Source organism: Apium graveolens, chromosome 6 (assembly GCF_009905375.1).
Source record: "Apium graveolens cultivar Ventura chromosome 6, ASM990537v1, whole genome shotgun sequence".
Lineage (NCBI taxonomy): Eukaryota > Viridiplantae > Streptophyta > Magnoliopsida > Apiales > Apiaceae > Apium > Apium graveolens.
Window position 1 is genome coordinate 300610274 of NC_133652.1, and position 18780 is coordinate 300629053.

Consider the following 18780-nt stretch of genomic DNA (forward strand, 5'->3'; position numbering starts at 1 on the left):
AAGGAATTTGTCCTGTGGATGTTGGGAAAGTCGGGTTTAAAAGCTATCAGATGTGGGGAGTAGATTCCGAGGCGTTTGTTGAGGGCTTTAAATGGATGAAATGATGAGAAGGAGGACGCGTCCTCCAGCTGCAAAAGAATGAATAAAAATTTGAGGACGCGTCCATTTATGTAAAAAAAAGGAAGAAAAAGAAAGATGGAAAAAAGGATACTGGAAGGGCGCGTCCTAAAAATCTACCGCAGGGGGTGTGCTACAATGACGCGTCCTAATAAACTTTTGGCCCTATATTACCTTTGTTTGGGACAACTTAAATATGTCTTAAATTAGGAGATACAGGACGCGCCCTATTGGGAAGACGCGTCCAACATGATTACAATGGTGGAATGTTAATCGCCTGTTAACAATTTGGGGGAAATATGATGGAATCCTAGAAACATGTAGTTGGGAGATCAGGGAAGCAAAACATGTTATAGTTACAGATATATACACATATACATACAAGGAGAGCTAAGAATGGTGCATGGAAACTCGAAGCATATGAACGGGTTTTTGCTCATTAAACTCGATTTACTTAGTTAAATAAGAAAGTAAAGAAAGATTTGTATACCTTGTGAGTTGGCGGTTGGATTGAGCTAAAGAAATAGGGAAATGGCTGGATAGATCACCGGAATTTGGACCTCGAAACTCCTGCTTGAAAAGGCGGCAATGGCGGTTGTATGAGAGAGAAAAAGAGATGGTGGTGGTGGTATGGTGCAACTAGGGTATTTATAGAAGAAGGACGACCCTAAGGACGGCAGCTGTACACCACATGCAGAAGGTGAAAGTAAGACGCGTCTTCCTGTCATGACGCGTCCACGTATTTTGAGCCAAATTTCACTTCGAAAGAAATTCCAATTTTGTTTTTAACTGCAAATGGAATTTGGGGGGTAGTTGTTATACCCAAAATTTGGCAATGGATTGACTCGGGTCAAACGCGGGCTAATTACAGTCAAACTCAGTATTGCGTTGTGAAAGTGAGGATGCGTCCAAGTATTGAGGACGCGCCTACTTGGGAAGGGATATGTTACGAGGCGAGAAGAGTGCATGGTCAAGGAAGGACGCGCCCAGGCGTTATGGACGCGTCAATAATTATAAAAGTGCTTGGCAGATGAAATCTTATGGTGATGGATGCTTTAGGACGCGCCTACCTTAGCAAGGATGTGTTGTTGAAAGTGAAATGTTGTGCATGATGGTTTAGAGGAGACGGTGCAAGTCTAATAAGGTTAAGGACGCGCCCTATATTCTAGGACGTGTCCTGTGACTTTACATGTTATAAGAAACGATTAAAGCAGGGTTGGATTTGTGGAGGTCAGGACGCGCCCAATTGGTTAGGACGCGTCCTGTGTTTGATCTATATACTTTTGATGTAGAATTCAGGACAAAGCTTGCATGGAGAAGAGCAATGGAGGATTATTTTTACTAATGTATTTGTTGCAGGTACTCTCTGAAGAATTCCCTCCTTGAGACGGTCAAGGAGGGGGATGTCCGTGAAAAGCTTGAAGGCCTCCAGGGGTATGCCTGATGATTGAAGGCCTCCTCCTGTATTCAACGGGTGTCCTCGTTGGGGATGTGGGGTTTACTTTGGTGTGTGCTTTGGGAGCTCTGTTCTTGTATTCAACGGGTGTCCTCGTTGGAGAACTTTGGAGTCATCCTGCACTTTGCACCCAAGAGCTTGGGATCACCTGTCCTGCTATCTAGTGGGTTATCCTCATTCGGGGGACAGGGACGCGTCTGGCATTTGGGGTGAACCGTGGCTATACCTGCGTTCGTAAATCAAGGGAGATAGCTGTAGCGGAGTGTTATCCTTGCGCAGGGAGATGCACTATCCGTGAAGTCCTACGATTACGGACGAGCCTTGGGCCTTTGCGGTTGGGCCTCATAGTTGGACATTCCTAAAGCTAGCGGAAGATGGATATCAGATAGGCTTCTACTGGGCTTAGGAGTAAGAAGTCTAAACTCATTAGACTTCCTGTTCTACGAGAACTACGTCAGGCTTGATCCCTATATAAAGGGTACGTAGGCACATTGAGAGGGTAAGAAGTTGAGAGCTGAAAAGAGAGCCACCACTTACTCTGATCAATCTCAGCCTAAAATAACCACAATCAACCACACACCGCTTAAGTTCCCGACAAAGAACCACCGTCACAGATCTTAGTTCCGGCGAGAAACCTCAATCTTTGTTGTTACCAGATTCCTCCGTCAACAATTATGTTATCATAAACAAAAAATACTTTTTAGTATGCATTTTGCTTAATTTGGATCATATTCGGTTCGGATATTATATTATTCGGTTTTGATCGATTTCAATTTATAATCAGATCTAGTATTTTGGATAATTTTAGGTTAAATTTTTGGGTGGGGGTAATTTTTGAATCGGTTTTATTTGGTTTTCGGATAACTATCGGATTATATAATTCGGGTCTCGGATGAGATATCGATTTCATGTATTTCGGTTCAATTTTTCCGATCCAAACCCATTTTGTCACGTCTACAGTACACTAGCCAATTTCCACAATCAAATTCTTAAACATAGAATCCAAGGCAATAAAATTCATCGTCAAGTAATTCCAAGAAAAACTTACAATTTCAAAATTAAATAAGAGATTTCAACAACATATCGTTTAACTTAAAACTGAAAAATAAAAATATGTTAACCAAGATAATATATAGACTTTTTTTTTGAGAAAAGAATTTATTCCATTAGAATAATAAACAACATAGAATTTTTATTTATACTTAGAGAAGTATTACAATCCTCCACAAGCTTTCTAATGCCCTAATTGGATGTATTCCACTCTGACACGCTGTCAAGGTCCACTCGTAAAAAACTAAGTTGAGGAGATAAAATGGTCACTGGTTGAAGATCTACCGACTCATCTCGCCGGATGTTTCTCACAATTCCATCCAGGCTGAGATCAGGATTAGATTAAACCTTAATTTTAATATTGATATTGTGATTCCTAACAACTCTATATCTACTTTTGTGAATGTAGCTGCATCAACAGTTGGGCATCGCTTCCAAAGTGCAGCAAATGTGGTAGCTACACCTACACGTGAGATTGGGACTTCTACTTTCGAAAGTGATAATCTGTTTGGCATAACCAGCTGCAATGCCCAGTGGCAGGTAACGCATAGATTTGTACATTCCTAGTCTGATGTTGCACCATTTTGTAGTTTCACTTTCCTAACAATCCAACCCTTTTAACTTTTCAATCATGTATATACTTTGGAAGCGTTCAGCTTGATCCAAGCATTGGGAGTTCTTTGTCTGTTGCCGATGAGTTCTTCTTATAGATGTGTGTGTGTGTGTGTATCATGTGTGTAGGTGCAGCGCACAAGCTCGTTAACTCACAGCAATCCAGGAGTCAATAATATCCCAGCAACAAGTAATGAGGTATATTACCAGGCGAAGCTGAGAGAGTGCATGTTGTGGTAATTGTAGAACATGGAGCAGGTGAATGAGGTGCTCAATGGTGGCAGAGGCCCAGTCTGTTTGAACTCCAGGCTGCAGATTTACCTTACAAATATAAATACTTTTTCCCATCTCTCTGTTTTCATAAATACATTCATACTGACTCTATTTTTATATTTATGTAATTGATATCACTGTATATTTATTTAACATGATACAACCAAAATTGTGAAACTAACAAAATAAACACATCCTGAGCAAAAATCGGTACACTAATGTTCAATATAGCAAATATCAGGGAGTCCTGGCCTTTGGATGAACAGGGATGGTCATTGGAAATGAAGTTTTATAAATGGGACCACAAAATGATGTAGTTGTATATATTACTATTCTAATTAATTGGACCTGTACTTAAATAGGATATTAATACTTGCATACAAAACAAAAATAATTGAATATTAAACACCACTCCACAAACTACTTTTTACCAAATTTTTGTTCTATCATGATTTTGGACCTCAAAATGACGCAATTGTACATAATATTATTTTAATTTTTTTCGTATCAAAATAGGACAAAATACGTTAATACCAAATGAAAAATAAATCCATCTATGCAAAACACCTTTTTTAATTGCCTATAAATTACACTTAGGCCATTAAAACACAAAAAAAAACATAATTTCTATGATGCTAAAAGAAAATAATGACATACCTTGGAGTGGTGAACCTTTATTTTCTGGGGAGCATTTTCTTCATTGTTTTAGCAAAAGTCATGTATCTAAAAATGAAAATTAATTAAAGAAATATATTAAGTACCCTTTTACAACCAACAATAAATTATAGATGAAAGGAAAGACTAGAAATTAAGATTTGATGTGTGCATTTAATGGACAAAAGCAAACAAAATCGAGCATTTAATAGACAAAAGCAAACAAAATTGAGCTAAAAATTAGTGCTAATCTACCGATGTAAAGCACTCTTATCATGGTGTATTCACATCTCTATAACTAAAATGAAAACATAAATATGAGGATCGAATTTAATTAAGAAATATCCGAATTAAGAAAAAATACAAAATTAAATAAATTTGTAATCATATTCAAAATTTAAACGCGTTCAAGAACTCAAGCCAAATTATATATATATATATATGTGTGTGTGTATATATATATGTACATATATTATACAGTATAATTTCGAAATATATATATATATATATATATATTTATTTATATATATTACACACTATAATTTCGACAAAGGAAAAAAACGCATATCAATTGAAAGTAAAATTTTTGCGTTTAGAAATATTCAAGACTTGAAATCTCTGTTTAGATAAATACGATCTGATGATCAAGAATTGAGTAATTATCAGTGCGTTCATCTAGAAGATATGAATTTCAAATATTTAGGTTGAGCTATCACTTACCCATTTGATTAAAAAATCATATTGGTAAGTATTATGTAGACTAGAGATGTGGTTGATATAAATAAATGAAAAATTAACAAATGGCTTAACAACCGAATTGCTTTGTTGTCAATTATATTAAAATTAGCGATATTTGAAGAGTTTTTTAGAAAGAAAGAGGGGAACTGACGAGATGACTATGAGGAATGAATGATTGTAGAACGTGAGAAATTTGTATTTATTGAGCAGTTTGAAGGGTATAGAATAGTGGAGAACGTACTAGAATGGGCCGGCTTAGATATGAGATATCAATGAACCGTCCTGGTTGCAGATTGGGCCAGGATTGTAAATTTTAGGAAGCTATTTAATTGAATGACATTGAAGTTAAACATGATCACAACAATCAAATAACGACATTTTTTTTAATTTATTGTAAAGAGGCCGCTAAAACAAATGAACTAAATAATCCAAAAAATTATTGAACATAGACAATTTTGGTTATATGAAATAAGTGGTGTCTTCATTTTTTTAATTTTTTTTAATCTTGATCATCAACTTTTCAAAAAAAAAATACTAGTATTATATACTTATGATGTAATCTATAAGATAAAAATGCGCTAAGGAGTGTCAGGACTTTCTTGGAGCATATGGCGTTAGGATTTGCACTAATGTCAGGATGTAGATCGACATCAGGATATACATGAATAGTCAGGAGATTGAGATCAATTCAGTATCTATTGATTGACACGGTCCCATTGCTTTAGGAGCTATTGATTTGTCGGTTCCTAAATTATAGGAACGTTGTTGTTGATTAGGATATATATAAAAACATAATAATTATTTTTATAACATATCTTGTAATTGATGAAACAACTGTGTAATATATAAACATAAAATACGTATTTATTTTGATTAACACTTATCTCGAGAAGTATTGTAACCTAGAAGCTCTCAAGAACATCAGAATTTATTAAAATAGTTTGTAATAGTTTTATCAGAATTAATAAATTATTATCACATTTATATCATGATCCCGATTAGTTTACACTACTGTAAATATTTTACTGTACTTGCATTTTTTATATTTTTTCCTCTTTCTGGTTATTGCATTTATTCTGTCACAGTATAACTCCCAGGTTGCTGGTCTGGCGGCGATTTCCTGCACTCTAAAGGTAAAGGCCGATGCTGGGGAGACATCGAAGACCGAAGAGGAGAATCTGGATAGGGAGCTGAAAGCTTTTAAGGAGGCTAGTGAGAAGGATAACAATGCTCATAAGAAGATTGTTGATGGTCTTCGGGAGAAGCAGGACCGGGTTGAGGCTACTATCCGAGAAATGAGGGAGGAGAATAGGAAGTTGAAGGAGGCCCTTGCTTCCCGTCCGACCCCGGATGAGGTTCTGGCCCACTTCCGAGTAACTCCTGCTTACTTTGAGGAGTTAGACGAGAAGGCAATTGAGAAGATTCAAATTTGCTGAAGGGTTGCCTCTCGGTATCTGGCGGAGGTTCCTGGGGGTACAATTGATGGCTTTCTAGACCGGTATATCCAGGAGGAGACCCGCCTCAAAGAAGAAGCTAATACCGTCCGGGCTGCTGAGACTAGGGCTGGTCAATCGATTTCCGCTCCTCCATTTGTTGTGGAGCCTCTTGCACAACAGCCTCCTCTCCCCCAAGATGATCCAGAGTTGCCTCTTTCTCCTCCTCCCGAGCCCGAAGTTGAAGAATGAAGATATTTAACCTTTGTGGCTTGTAATTTATTTCATTTTATTCTAGTGCTTTTCATAGAACTAAGCCTGATGGCTTTAAAACTTTAACTGATGGTTAGTTTATTCAGTCTGTGGTTTATTTATCCCATTATGCTTTAAATGCGTTTTCATTTTCTGTATTTACCTTGCATTTTATTATGCTGCTTTAGGCTCGTATCCTGCTAATTCAACCCCGGGACGAGGAATAAAATTTGAAAAAAATTACAATTATAAAATTTTTTACGTAGGGAAAGTCTAAATGCACATGAACTGTGTTAACTTGGTCCCAGGTTGGGATAAATTTTAACTTGTATAAAATTTTATAAATGGACATGGGTTGTGCTTAATCGACCCTGGTTAGGGGTAAATTTTAGTTTATAAAAACTTCTACAAGTACACATGGGTTGTGTCCAATTGATCCCAGGTTGGGATAAAATTTAACTTGTATAAAATTTTATAAGTGCACGTGTGTTTTGCTAAATTGACCCCGGGTTGGGATAAGTTTTAGTTTTTGGAAACTTCCACAAGTACTTATGGGTTGTGTCCAATACATCCCGAGTTGGGATAAATTTTAAGTTGTGTAAAATTTTGTAAGTGCATATGTGTTGTGCTAAATTGACCCCGGGTTGGTATAAATTTTAGTTTATGGAAAATTCTACAAGTACACATGGGTTGTGTCCAATTGATCCTGGGTTAGGATAAATTTTAAGTTGAGTAAAATTTTATAAGTGCACATGGGTTGAGCTAAGTTGACCCCGGGTTGGGATAAATTACAACGTACGCAAAATTTTATAAGTGCACATGGATTGTGCTGAATTGACCTCGCGTTAGGATAAATTTTAATTTGTGATAAATTTTATAAGTGTGCACGGGTTGTGCTAAATTGAGTGCAAGAGTGAACATGCATTTTGTGATAATACTCATATAGACTAAAACTGAAATCAATAAATTTTAAGCTATGGGATGCTTAAAACATAACATACTATTATAATTGAACGATGATTACATTCCAGGATAGAAAGATAAATATTTGCATTACTTAGTTTGGTAACAAAAGCATTACAATTCTAGTAGAGAGATGACTCCGGAATGTGCACCTTTTCTTATTGGTAGAATTTCCTCAGCCGGGCTCTGTGCCAAGTGTTTGGGACCACGGTACCATTAAGATAGCTCAACTTGTATGTCCCCGGGTGCAAGACTTCTTTTACTTTATATGGACCTTCCCAATTTGACTGGAATTTGCCTTGATTTATCGGATCTGAAGCCTCCGTGTCCCGAAGGATAATGCCCCCCACTTCATATTCTCTAATTTTTGCTTTCTTGCCGAAGTGGAGCTTCTTTTTTATTTCCATCTTTTGAACCGCTCGGTCCCTCACTTCATCTAAAAGCTCCAAATTGGTCTGCAGCCCTTCAATATTTGAGACTTCTTCGAAGTTAACAATCCAGTGGGAGGGGCACCCGGTTTAAACTGGAAGCCGAGCTTTAGTACCGTAGGTAAGCTTAAAGGAAATCTCCCTGGTGCTCGTCCTAGGAGTGGTTAGGTATAATTATGTTTCTTACTTCCACTTGTCTATTTCCTTATTGGTGTGCCATAAAAGCTCTTTTATGTTTGATGTCGAGCTCTTTTAGGTATGCTTCAAAATCTGAGCCTACGAACTGTGGTCCGTAATCCGAAACCAAAACCACCGGGATCCCGAATCTCATCATGATGGAGTCCATGAATTTTATGCAATCCTGCTGATTAATCGTTCACATAGCCTTTTCCTCTGCCCATTTGGTCATGTAGTCGATTGCTATTAGAACGTAGCGTAAATCTCCCCTTTCCTTGGGAAAAGGACCCATGATATCAATGCCCCAAATAGCAAATGGCACCGGGGAGAGTACTGATAATGGGAGGCTCAGGCTCTCATTTGGTACGTTCCTGAATTTCTAACAATTGTTACATTTCTTCACATAGGCCACCACATCCACGTAGATTGTTGGCCAATATTATTCCTGAAACAGTAATCGGCTTCATCCGGATCGACACACTTGAGGGTTGGTGCTGAAAAAGTTCGTCTGCATAGTTGATTGTCTTCAAGGAAGAAATGGGCAGCTTTATGCTTGAGGTATCAGACTTTGTTTTGGTCTTTCGGCAGAGTCCCATCTTTCAAGTAGGCTGTAAAAGGAGTCATCCAATTATTTGTGCTGCTGATGCATAAGATTTCGGCCCTCTCGATGAGTGGAGTTTGGAGCTCTTTAAAGTAGACTGAACTGATCAAATTCGAGGTATTATGTACAAGCTTGGATAGCTCATCTTCTTTGGAGTTTTCTTCCCTGTTGATCTGTAGGATGGATGTATCCGGGATGGTCTCCGGGATACTACTCATGATTGCTTGATACTGTGCCAGCTTCTTGTCTTTGGCAATGCATTCTCCATTCGTCTACTTTAACAAAATTTGGGAAGCACTGTTGATGATAAGATTTGGTACCCCGAGAGATTTTGCTAGTCTGAGTCCAGAAAGCAGTGCTTCATACATATCCTGATTGTTTGTTGCTCTGAAGAAGAAGGTTATTGCCTGTTGGATGGTAAAACCTTCATGACTTATAAGGATGAAACCCATCATAGATCGATCAGCTGTTGTCGATCCGATAATATTCAATTTCCATGCTTTCTTACTTGGGTCTTCAACCTCAAGGATGATTCGGCTTGGTCGGGTAATCGACATTTCTGGAAATGTGCATTACATGATAAACTAAGCCAGTGCCTGAGCCTTTATTGCAGTTTGAGGCACGAACTTACTGTTGAACTGGCTTAGCTCAATTGGTTAGTTGACCACCCTCTCAGACGCATCTGGCTTGTGAAGGATTTTCCGGAGTTGCTGATCAATGATGACTTTCATTTCTCGGCCCTGGAAATATTGTCTTAGCTTCGCGCTTGAGTGTACTAGGGCTAATGCAAATTTTTCCAAGTTTGGGTACCGGGTTTCTACATCCTTGAGGACTTGACTGACATAGTGAACATGGCTCTGGACTCCTTTTTCTTCCCAAATAAGATAAGAAGAAATAGCTCCCGGGCCAGCTGCGGTGTAAAGAGAGAGTGGTTCATTGGGATGTGCTTTTGATAAAACTGGGGGGTTCATCAAGTGTTGCTTAACTTCTTCAAATGCCGAACTCTAGATTCCAGTCTATCAGCTTCTTGTTCAGAGCTGGTTTTAGCAACTCAAATAAAGAAAGACATCTCTCTGCAAGTTTTGGGATAAACCTGCGGAGAGCTGCTAGGCACCCTGCTAGTTTTTGAATATCTTACTGGTTTCGTGGTATCTTCATCTCTATTATGGTACATATCTTTTCTAGATTCGCTTCGATCCCTCGCTCACTCACAAGGAAGCTGAGGAATTTCCCGGACGGGAATCTGAAAGTGTATTTCTACGGATTCAGCTTCATGTTGTATTTTCTTAGGTTGTCGAAGCATTCTTTGAGGTCCCCAATGTGATCCGGGATCAGGGAGGATTTGGAGATCATGTCGTCGACATAAGACTATGTTTCTTTCTAGATGATCCTTAAATATAGTGTTCATCATCTTTTGATATATGGCCCATATGTTGATGAGTCTGAAGTGCATCATGACGAAGGCATAAACCGCTCGATGGGTTATGAATGCAGTTTTTGCAATGTCGGTTGTGTTCATTTTCACCTGATCATACCCGGATAAGGCATCTATGAAGCTTAACATCACGTGGCCCGAGGTCGCGTCAATTAACTGATCGATATTGGGGATGGGATATGAATCCTTGGGGCATACCGAGTTCAGACTCGTATAATCCACTCACATTCTCCACTTTCTGCTAGGCTTTTTGACCACCATGACATTGGCGAGAAATCCGAATATTTGATCTCGCAGATGATGATAGCCTTGAGTAGCTTCTCTATCTTTTCATCAATTTCCTGCTAACGCTCCTGGGAAAAATTTCTCGTTTTGCTTTATAGGTCTTTGTTTTGGATCAACATCCAGGCTATGCATCGCGACTGACACATCGATCCCAGGCATGTCTTCCGGGGTCCATGCAAACATATATGCATATTCTTTCAGCAGCTCGACGAGTTCTTTTTGGAAAGCCGTTTCTAGGTCTTTTCCAATTCTTACTATCCGGGTGGGGTTCCCGAGCTCAATTTATATTTCCACTTTTTGTTGGGCCGACTCAATCTTTATCTTCACTTTTGTTTCCACAAACTTTTGGATCTTGGCGTCGGCATTGGTTTCGCTGTACCTCGAATCCTCTATGACATTCACATATAATTTAGGTGTTTTACTAAGATGTTCATGGTGTTTATTTTTGCTTTTCCCTTTGGGAATGAACATTTCCTTTTTTCTATTTTCTGGTTCAGTTTCGGCCATGACTAAACCCTGTCCATAACATCTTTCTGCCACGTCTCTATCTCCCTTGAGCTCTCCTGTACCTCCCGGAGAGGGGAATTTGAGTTTCAGATGACTTGTTGATGGGATGGCCCGGAGCTAGGTAATTGTGGGTCTTCTAAGGATCATATTGTATGAGGATTCTGCATTTATGACATAGAATTTCATGATGTAGGAGACCTGCTGAGGTGTAGTTCTGAAAGTGAGGGGGAGGTATATCACGCTCTGGATCAGGATCATTAAATTTATGAATCCATAGAGGGGGTCTTCTAGGCAAGGATCAATGTGTAAATGGCCAAGCATCATTCTGTTAAGCGTGTGCTCAAAAACTATGTTGGCAGAAGAACCATTATCTATTCAAATTCTTTTTACCTCATTATCTGCCATATTAGGAGTCACCACCAAGGCCTGGTTGTGATTCGGATCCAGTCCTTCGTAGTCTGCATAAGAGAAGTATATTGGCTCATCTTCGAAGGGTTGGATCATCATCATGTCGTTATCCACGTCTGGGCTCCGGGTAGAGATGTTGGTCCACCAAAAAAAAGTTGACGACATGCTTGCCACTTCCCGAGGCCTTGTCTTTATCATTGGTTTTCCTCTGAAGGTATTGGTTCATATTTCCCTTTTTAATTTATTCTTCGATGAACATCTTTTATATAGGATAAGCGTCGCTCCGGGGATTCGTTATCGTCATAGATTCGTCTGTTCATTTTCATCGACTTAAGGAAGTCATTCTCTTATATGAATTTGGTGGTCAGGGCATATGCATAAACTAAGCTCTGTGACTCCTTATGAATCAGATCTTTGACGTATCTTTCACAAGATATCTCGGGTGCAGATTTCTTCGAAAAATGTTTACAGCCTCTATCTCTTCTAGGTAAGAGAGTTGGTTAACAGCTTCCTGAAACCTTTTGATGAATTCGAGTAAGGACTCCTTGCCCCTCTAATAGATTGTTTCTAAATGGTACATTTGTAGCTCGTTCATTCGATTATAGAATCCGGCTGAACCACTTCTGTGCCCTAACTTTCAAAGTTGAAGAAAAAACATGACATCTCGTCAAATCGCTATAGTCGTACATATTAGAGATCTGATATTCAGCTTGTACATATTAGAGATCTGCCACCTTCCTTCCGAGCCCATGAAGGAAGTTAGCAGCCGCACCTATTTCCACGTCACCTTCAACTTTTCTTTTAAGGTTACGGAAGGCCCGAGCCAACTGTTCTTGTTTCTACTCCTTCACGGGCTCGGATTCTGACAAGACATAAATCCTATGAGAGTTTTTCTTCAATTTTGCTTCTTCCTCCCGCATCCATTTTTTGATGTTTGCTTGGGCTTTAGCCTCTTCCTATTTTCGGATGTGTTCTCAGAGAATGGCTCTTTTGATTTCCTCTATGGCATCATCCATGGGCCTCTTCATATTCTTGGCAATCCGGTCTAAGACAGAGCCTCTGGTTTCACCAAAATTCTCTTCTTTTTGGTCTCCAGGACGGATTTTAGGCTCCAGGTAATCCTCTTCCTTTCACAGATTCATTGCAGCTTGTACTTGTCTGCCACTTTCTCAATAGTCAACCCTTGATCTCCTAGTTGGAGAGGTTGTGATGAAGTGCGGGGTATGAGGAGCCCTTGATCGATATCTTCTATTTCACCGTCCCTGGGCGGAACATTGGTGGGAACCGGAGGTGGTCCGGAGACCGTGGCTTCACTCTTCCTCGTTGTCATTATCACTCAACAGTTTATAAAACTTATAGCTAAACATAGTGTGTGTTTGTGTATCAGTACGTAAGGTTGCGGCTAAGTAACAGGCAAGTAAGTCTATGGTATGCTACTTGCTTATCTATCACAATAAATGCAGCCAGAAAAGATCTACTAATGATACTTTACTAGCATAAACAAACTAAATAAAGTAGATCTGAAAAGTTTATCAGCAATCTTACGGAGCTTAGAGGTTTTTGGTCTCCTGGGCGGAGTAGGGAAGTTAAAAACAAACACCACCACAACATCGGAGGTTCGACCCCTCCTTCTAGCGCCAATGATAATCCCGGATCTTTATGGGGTCCACTTCTTTTTCTACCCGGCCTCCTCTTCCGTTTACGCAGAAAAGACAGTGGTGTGAGGTGTAGCTATGGTGAGGGTACCTACAAAACAGAACCGGAGGGGAATGGTGTCCCCGCGGCATCGCCGGTGTGAGAATAAGGTAGGGTTTTGGAGGAGAAATTGAAAGACTGGAACTAAATAGATAATACTGATGTGTGTATAGGTGTATAGATATGAAAAGTTCAGTAACCCCTAACACACCTTTTGATCAGCCTTTTCTAGGCTTCTCACTAGGGTTTAAGGATGGTGAGGATGTTGACAGGTGTCCGGGGACCCCAATCTCAGTGTTCTATTTGAGCCGGTTTACCTTACTGGGTCTGAACTAATATGGGCTATCAAGAATGGCTTGAAACCTGGCTGGCGGCGGAGTATGTCATGGGACTTTTAGTGTTGGCTAATTACACTACTTCTGATACTTGTATTCAGAATATATGTGAATAATATACTTGAAAAATATGGTGAGTATGGAAGGAAGAAGAGGACTAAATAAGAAGTTGAAGTGCCCTTACACACCATTTAAAATTTCTATGAAAAGTTTATGATTTATTGTCTTTTCTAGTTTTCCTTCTTCCGGTTGGTTGTAGACATTGGTTTTTTTGTTATATTATTGGAAATGTGTACATTTCACTTTTTTAATATTTATTTTTATGTTTATATAAGTATATATTAATTTTAAATTATTTCCAATTTTTCTACCGAGTAATCCTTTCGATTAATCCCTGATTCACCGATTAATCCTTATACGGTCATGTGACCAATCTTCCCCGATTACCGATTTTTATAACACTGGTATAATGTAAATGAAAAAAATTACTTTTTTACTTAAATTAAATTAAGAACAATAGAGACAAAAAAAGTCAAAAAATGTATCCAGATAGAGAGAGCATCCTCCTTCTCACTACAATTTTACGACCTTGCTAATACACTGTTCTGGCCATCTTTATTTTCTGATTCTTTCTTGTTTTTGTCACCAAGTGAGGGTCATATATAGCTTTGTTGACTCCTCCCAAGAGATATCATTTTGATCAATAAAGTCATATAAAATACCAAATAAATGCCTATAAACATGTGTCGAGAAAGTAAATATTTCTTTTATGAGTTCTACACAATTTTTCAACGCTACTACAACCGAATGTATTGCAGTGAATTATAGTATCTTAGATAATATATCTAGATTTAAAAACATATTTAAAGTATATTTATATTCATATAATATTAAATTGTTATAAAATTTAAAATAAATATAAATATTTTTTGAAAAAATCTAGATGTATTATTTAAAATACTAACTTTTCATTTCATTGTAGTTGAATATTCACTTCATACTGATGATGTTGATAACAAAGATTTCGTAAACAATATCTCTAGCTAGGGGTGAGCAGAAAAACGCATAAACCCTGAAAACCGTTCGCACCGCACCAATCCGCACCGCAAAACGCGGTTTTTAATTTTCGTGGTGCGGTTACGGTTTGAATTTTTAATAAACCACGCGGGTGCGGTGCGAGTTGTGTTTTTAAATTTCTGAAATGCGGTTCAAATCGCACCGCACTACAATATTTAATATGTTATATATATATTATACTTATATTCCACTACGCCATAGATGGCCTATCGTAATAGTTTGATCAGTAGTGTTACAAATTAATGTTACATTAGCTATCCTCATCTTTGTCTACCGCAACATCGCAGATTTGATGTTACCATAACCTTTCCAGCATGTTACTATAGATAGGAAGTGTTACACACTGCAACATGTTTAAACTTGTGTTACCATAGAGTATAAAGGAATAAAATATTATCCTTTTACAAAATATTTAAATATAAATAAAATATTTGAATTTAAATTAATTAATTTTGTAATACATTTAAGTAGTAATTTATAAATATAATTTTAATAAAAATAAGTGAATAATTACATTTTTGTTTTAAATATTAAATCAATAATTTGGTTACAATATATAAAGATAATGATATTTTTAAAAGAAAAAAAATAAAATACAAAATTAGAGGAGAGTTTGACAAGCCGGGTAAAATTTGGGAAAGCGGCAATTTTTTGCACACAGGCGCAGGCGGTAGGTTAAATTTTTTGAACCAAGTCAAAAAGCTAAACTATTATCAACAGTCTCATTCTTTATCTCTCAGTTCATTCTCTCTCTCTCTCTCATCGCTCTCTCGGCCATTCTCTACATTTTTCTTCTGGTTTGAGAGTATTATAAATCGATTTGTATTCAATATAAAGCTAATCGTTCACAGATTGATGGATATGGGGCTGTTTGAACGAATTCGAGATTCAGACCAAATTAGGGTTTTTTTGAATTGGGGGTTTTAATTGGTTTTATCTCTTTGTTTCAGGGTTAGTTTGGTTTATTTTGGTTCTAATTAAATTTCTAAGCTTAGGTACTCATCTTTTTTATCCCTCTCTCTCTGGTTTTATGTGATGTTTTGTGGTTAGTAATGTCGATAGGGGAAACCGATATAATGATATTAGTGTGTAATTGTAATTGTTTCCGATATACTTGCATTTTATTTCATGATATGTGATGTTTTGTTGTTAGTAATGTAGATAAATTGGAGGAATAACGGAATGCTTGAAGTGGTGTGTAGCATTGCCCTAATTTTAGAAATTCGGTTATTTCGGATGGGTTTGGTACTTGAGTCTATACTATATGTTAGTAATGTCGTTAATAATAAGGAATAACTAAATAATTAAAAGTGTGGCGAATTGTGGTATATACATATATATGTTAAGTGTGAATAATATAAAGACTGTGAATTTATTGAGTTCAATTTATTGCTTTAAGTTGTTGTATATATACATATATGTTTGTTGTGAATTTATCGGTGTTTGTTTTCTCAAAGACATACTACAGGAACAGGGTTGTAGTAACCACTCGCGAACCGGACTGTGTCCCTGCACAGTTTCGTTTTGTGACAATTGATAAGTTTAGCATTTTAGATATAGTGCTCCTGGTGATTATTCAGTCTCCTTCGGGTTATCAGTTATCTTCAGTTATCAAAATTTTGTTTGGCGCTTTACAGTAATGATAGTTATATCTTAATCGTTGCTTATTGCTTTACAATATGTTGGAAATATGCGTTTTGTTCGCAGTACTCATGATTGATATGAGATTTGTTTTATTGAATTATGTTACTAAGCCAGTAATATATTGACCGATTAATCCCCTTGCCGAGACTTCAGATTACAAGTAGGTAGCTGCGGATACCAAACTGAACTTTGATGACAATGCTTACTTCTGGCAGAAGAAGATTTTTGCTCTTCGTGATCCATCTCAGGAAGATCCCCGTGAGCTATAGTGTTAACATTCCCTTGAACATATGTTATTCACTTCTTTATGTCATTAAAGTTTACAGTATATGTTTTTAAATCGTGTTCCTATATTTGTTACCGTCATTAATATTTTGTTAGCTAAGTTGGCTGAAGTATTATTTCAATATGAATGGTAATTTGACCTTTATGGTGATGTTCCTACTTCAGTGTTTTACTTGTAATAATTAATTGTTATAAGACAGACTTCTATTAGAGAAAGCTTTCACGCTTGAATTTGAATTTACAGTCTTAAGAAATGACATAATATTTGTAAATTGCTGTATGTTTACAAGAACTTTGGATAATATTAAGTTTTTCTGAATTTTTAGTTAGCACCTTTGTTGGTATCTCTATAGACCGTAGGTAAGAGAGGGATGCACATTACGAGAAAGAAATAAGAATTAAAAATAAAATGGTGAAAATTTTCTGCTAGGTAACATAATCTTTGTAAATAATTAAGCTATTTACTAAAAATATAGGTTTTTTAGCAGGAACCACAAATGAGATCTATGACTACTGTTAAAATCTGTTACGTCGATAATTGAATGTTATCAAATTTTATTGTTTATTTGAATAATCAACTGGTTTGCTTCTATGTTTAGTCAATGCGGAAACTTGAGGATTGTTCTAATATTTCTGTTGACAGTTTATTATGATATTTTAGCGGTACTCTAAATCTACAGGAGAGTGAAACTTCTAATATATATACATGTATTTGATAATATAATTTGGATATTCATCTTATTTTGATATACATCAGGTACTACTGTTGCTATTTGGAGAATACCAGATGCAAATCTCTTCTTATTTTTTCAGGTCCATAGCACCTGTATAGCAAATCATTTATTTCCTTTAAGAAAACCCTTTTCTTTACTTGATTTTTGTGTCTTGTTTCACACTTTTGTAGACGGAAGTTTAATCTTTGATAAACTTGGGAGACGGCCTTTATTACTTGGAGGTGTTTCCAGAATGGTAAGGTCATATTATTATTAAAAAAGTACAACTGGTCATAACTTCTTTATATCATTGTCAGCTTTAACGAACAGTAACGAGGCTGTTTCATAACATTTTTTCTGTGCTGCATGTAATCTCTTTATTTCTTCTGGGATTGTAATATACTTTTCTGGATAATACACCTGATGTGGCTGTAGGCGGGCTGCTGTTTTATGTTAGATGTTATCAGGTGCATGCAATTTTTTTGTTTGTTTATATATTCATATTTGTCCCTCGAGACTTTAGTATATTAAATTTCTTAATTTAAAGTAATCCATCCAGTTGCAACTTGCAACACGTAAATATTATATGGAACCTCATAACATGATGTGTGCTCTGCTTTTAGATGAAGCAACTAGGCACTAGATGTCGAATCCGAGAGAATTGTTCAAGAAGCATTAGACAGGTTAATGATTAATAGAACAACTGTCATTGTGGCACATCGCTGGAGCACAGTTAGAAATGTTGATTTGATTGCAGTGATTCATTGTGGAAAGATGGTTGAAAAAGGTATTTCCTGGAAAAGTCATGAAGCTTGTTCAATTTTTTATTTTTGTGCTACACATGATTGAGGCTGCCTTAGAAGCTAGGTGTCTTTGTCTTAACCATCTTCTTCAACTCTTGTTATTAAAGTAGAAGTATCCATTATCTAACTTATGATCAGAAGATTATCACATCTATTAACTAAACATGCTTTGCAGTACTTAATAATTAATGTTTAGTGTGTGACTCTTAGTCATTGCGTTTTATTCTCAGTAGATTGTTTTTACTAATTGCTTGCTTAATTTTGATTCAGTGACTTGGTGAGATGTACAAGAGGAAGATGAACAAATATCTTGAGGTGTCTAAGCTCCTCGCTAAAGAGAAACCCTTGCAAGACCAAGACAAGCTGGAGATGACACCCAAGAGCGCACACGAAAATTTTGCTTAACCTCTGTCCATTTAACCATGTAGTTTTTGAATTAATACCAAAACTGTGTTCTCATTTTTGTTCATTTTTATTCTCATTTTTGTTTATTTTGTTGACTTGGATGAAAAACAGATTTTAATGGCATGTTGAATTTACAAACCATTCCTGTCAATTTTTTTTTGAGAAATATGTTGTACTAGGTACTTAAAATGTTACAAACAAATTGGTATAATACAAAACATTAATGTTATAATATGTATCAAAGGTAACATTAAAGTATGTCTATAGTATCACATTATGTATGTGGGCCCCACTGGTGGGCCCCATCTTTTTTGAAAATTCTAAGTCCAAAGGTAACATACATATTGTGATACTATAGACATAGATTGATGTTACCTTTGACAGCTATTGTAACACAAATGTGAAAGTTACACCAGGGCAAAAGTAATGTTACC

General features: G+C 37.0%; 1 long non-coding RNA gene across 1 annotated transcript; it reads left to right on the forward strand.

The window, feature by feature from the left end:
- Nucleotides 1-15273: 15273 nt before the first annotated feature.
- Nucleotides 15274-18449, forward strand: LOC141663541 (uncharacterized). Its single transcript, XR_012551543.1, has 6 exons — nucleotides 15274-15491; nucleotides 16294-16398; nucleotides 17183-17238; nucleotides 17330-17605; nucleotides 17762-17925; nucleotides 18212-18449. It is a non-coding gene; the product is annotated as an uncharacterized LOC141663541 (long non-coding RNA).
- Nucleotides 18450-18780: the final 331 nt, after the last annotated feature.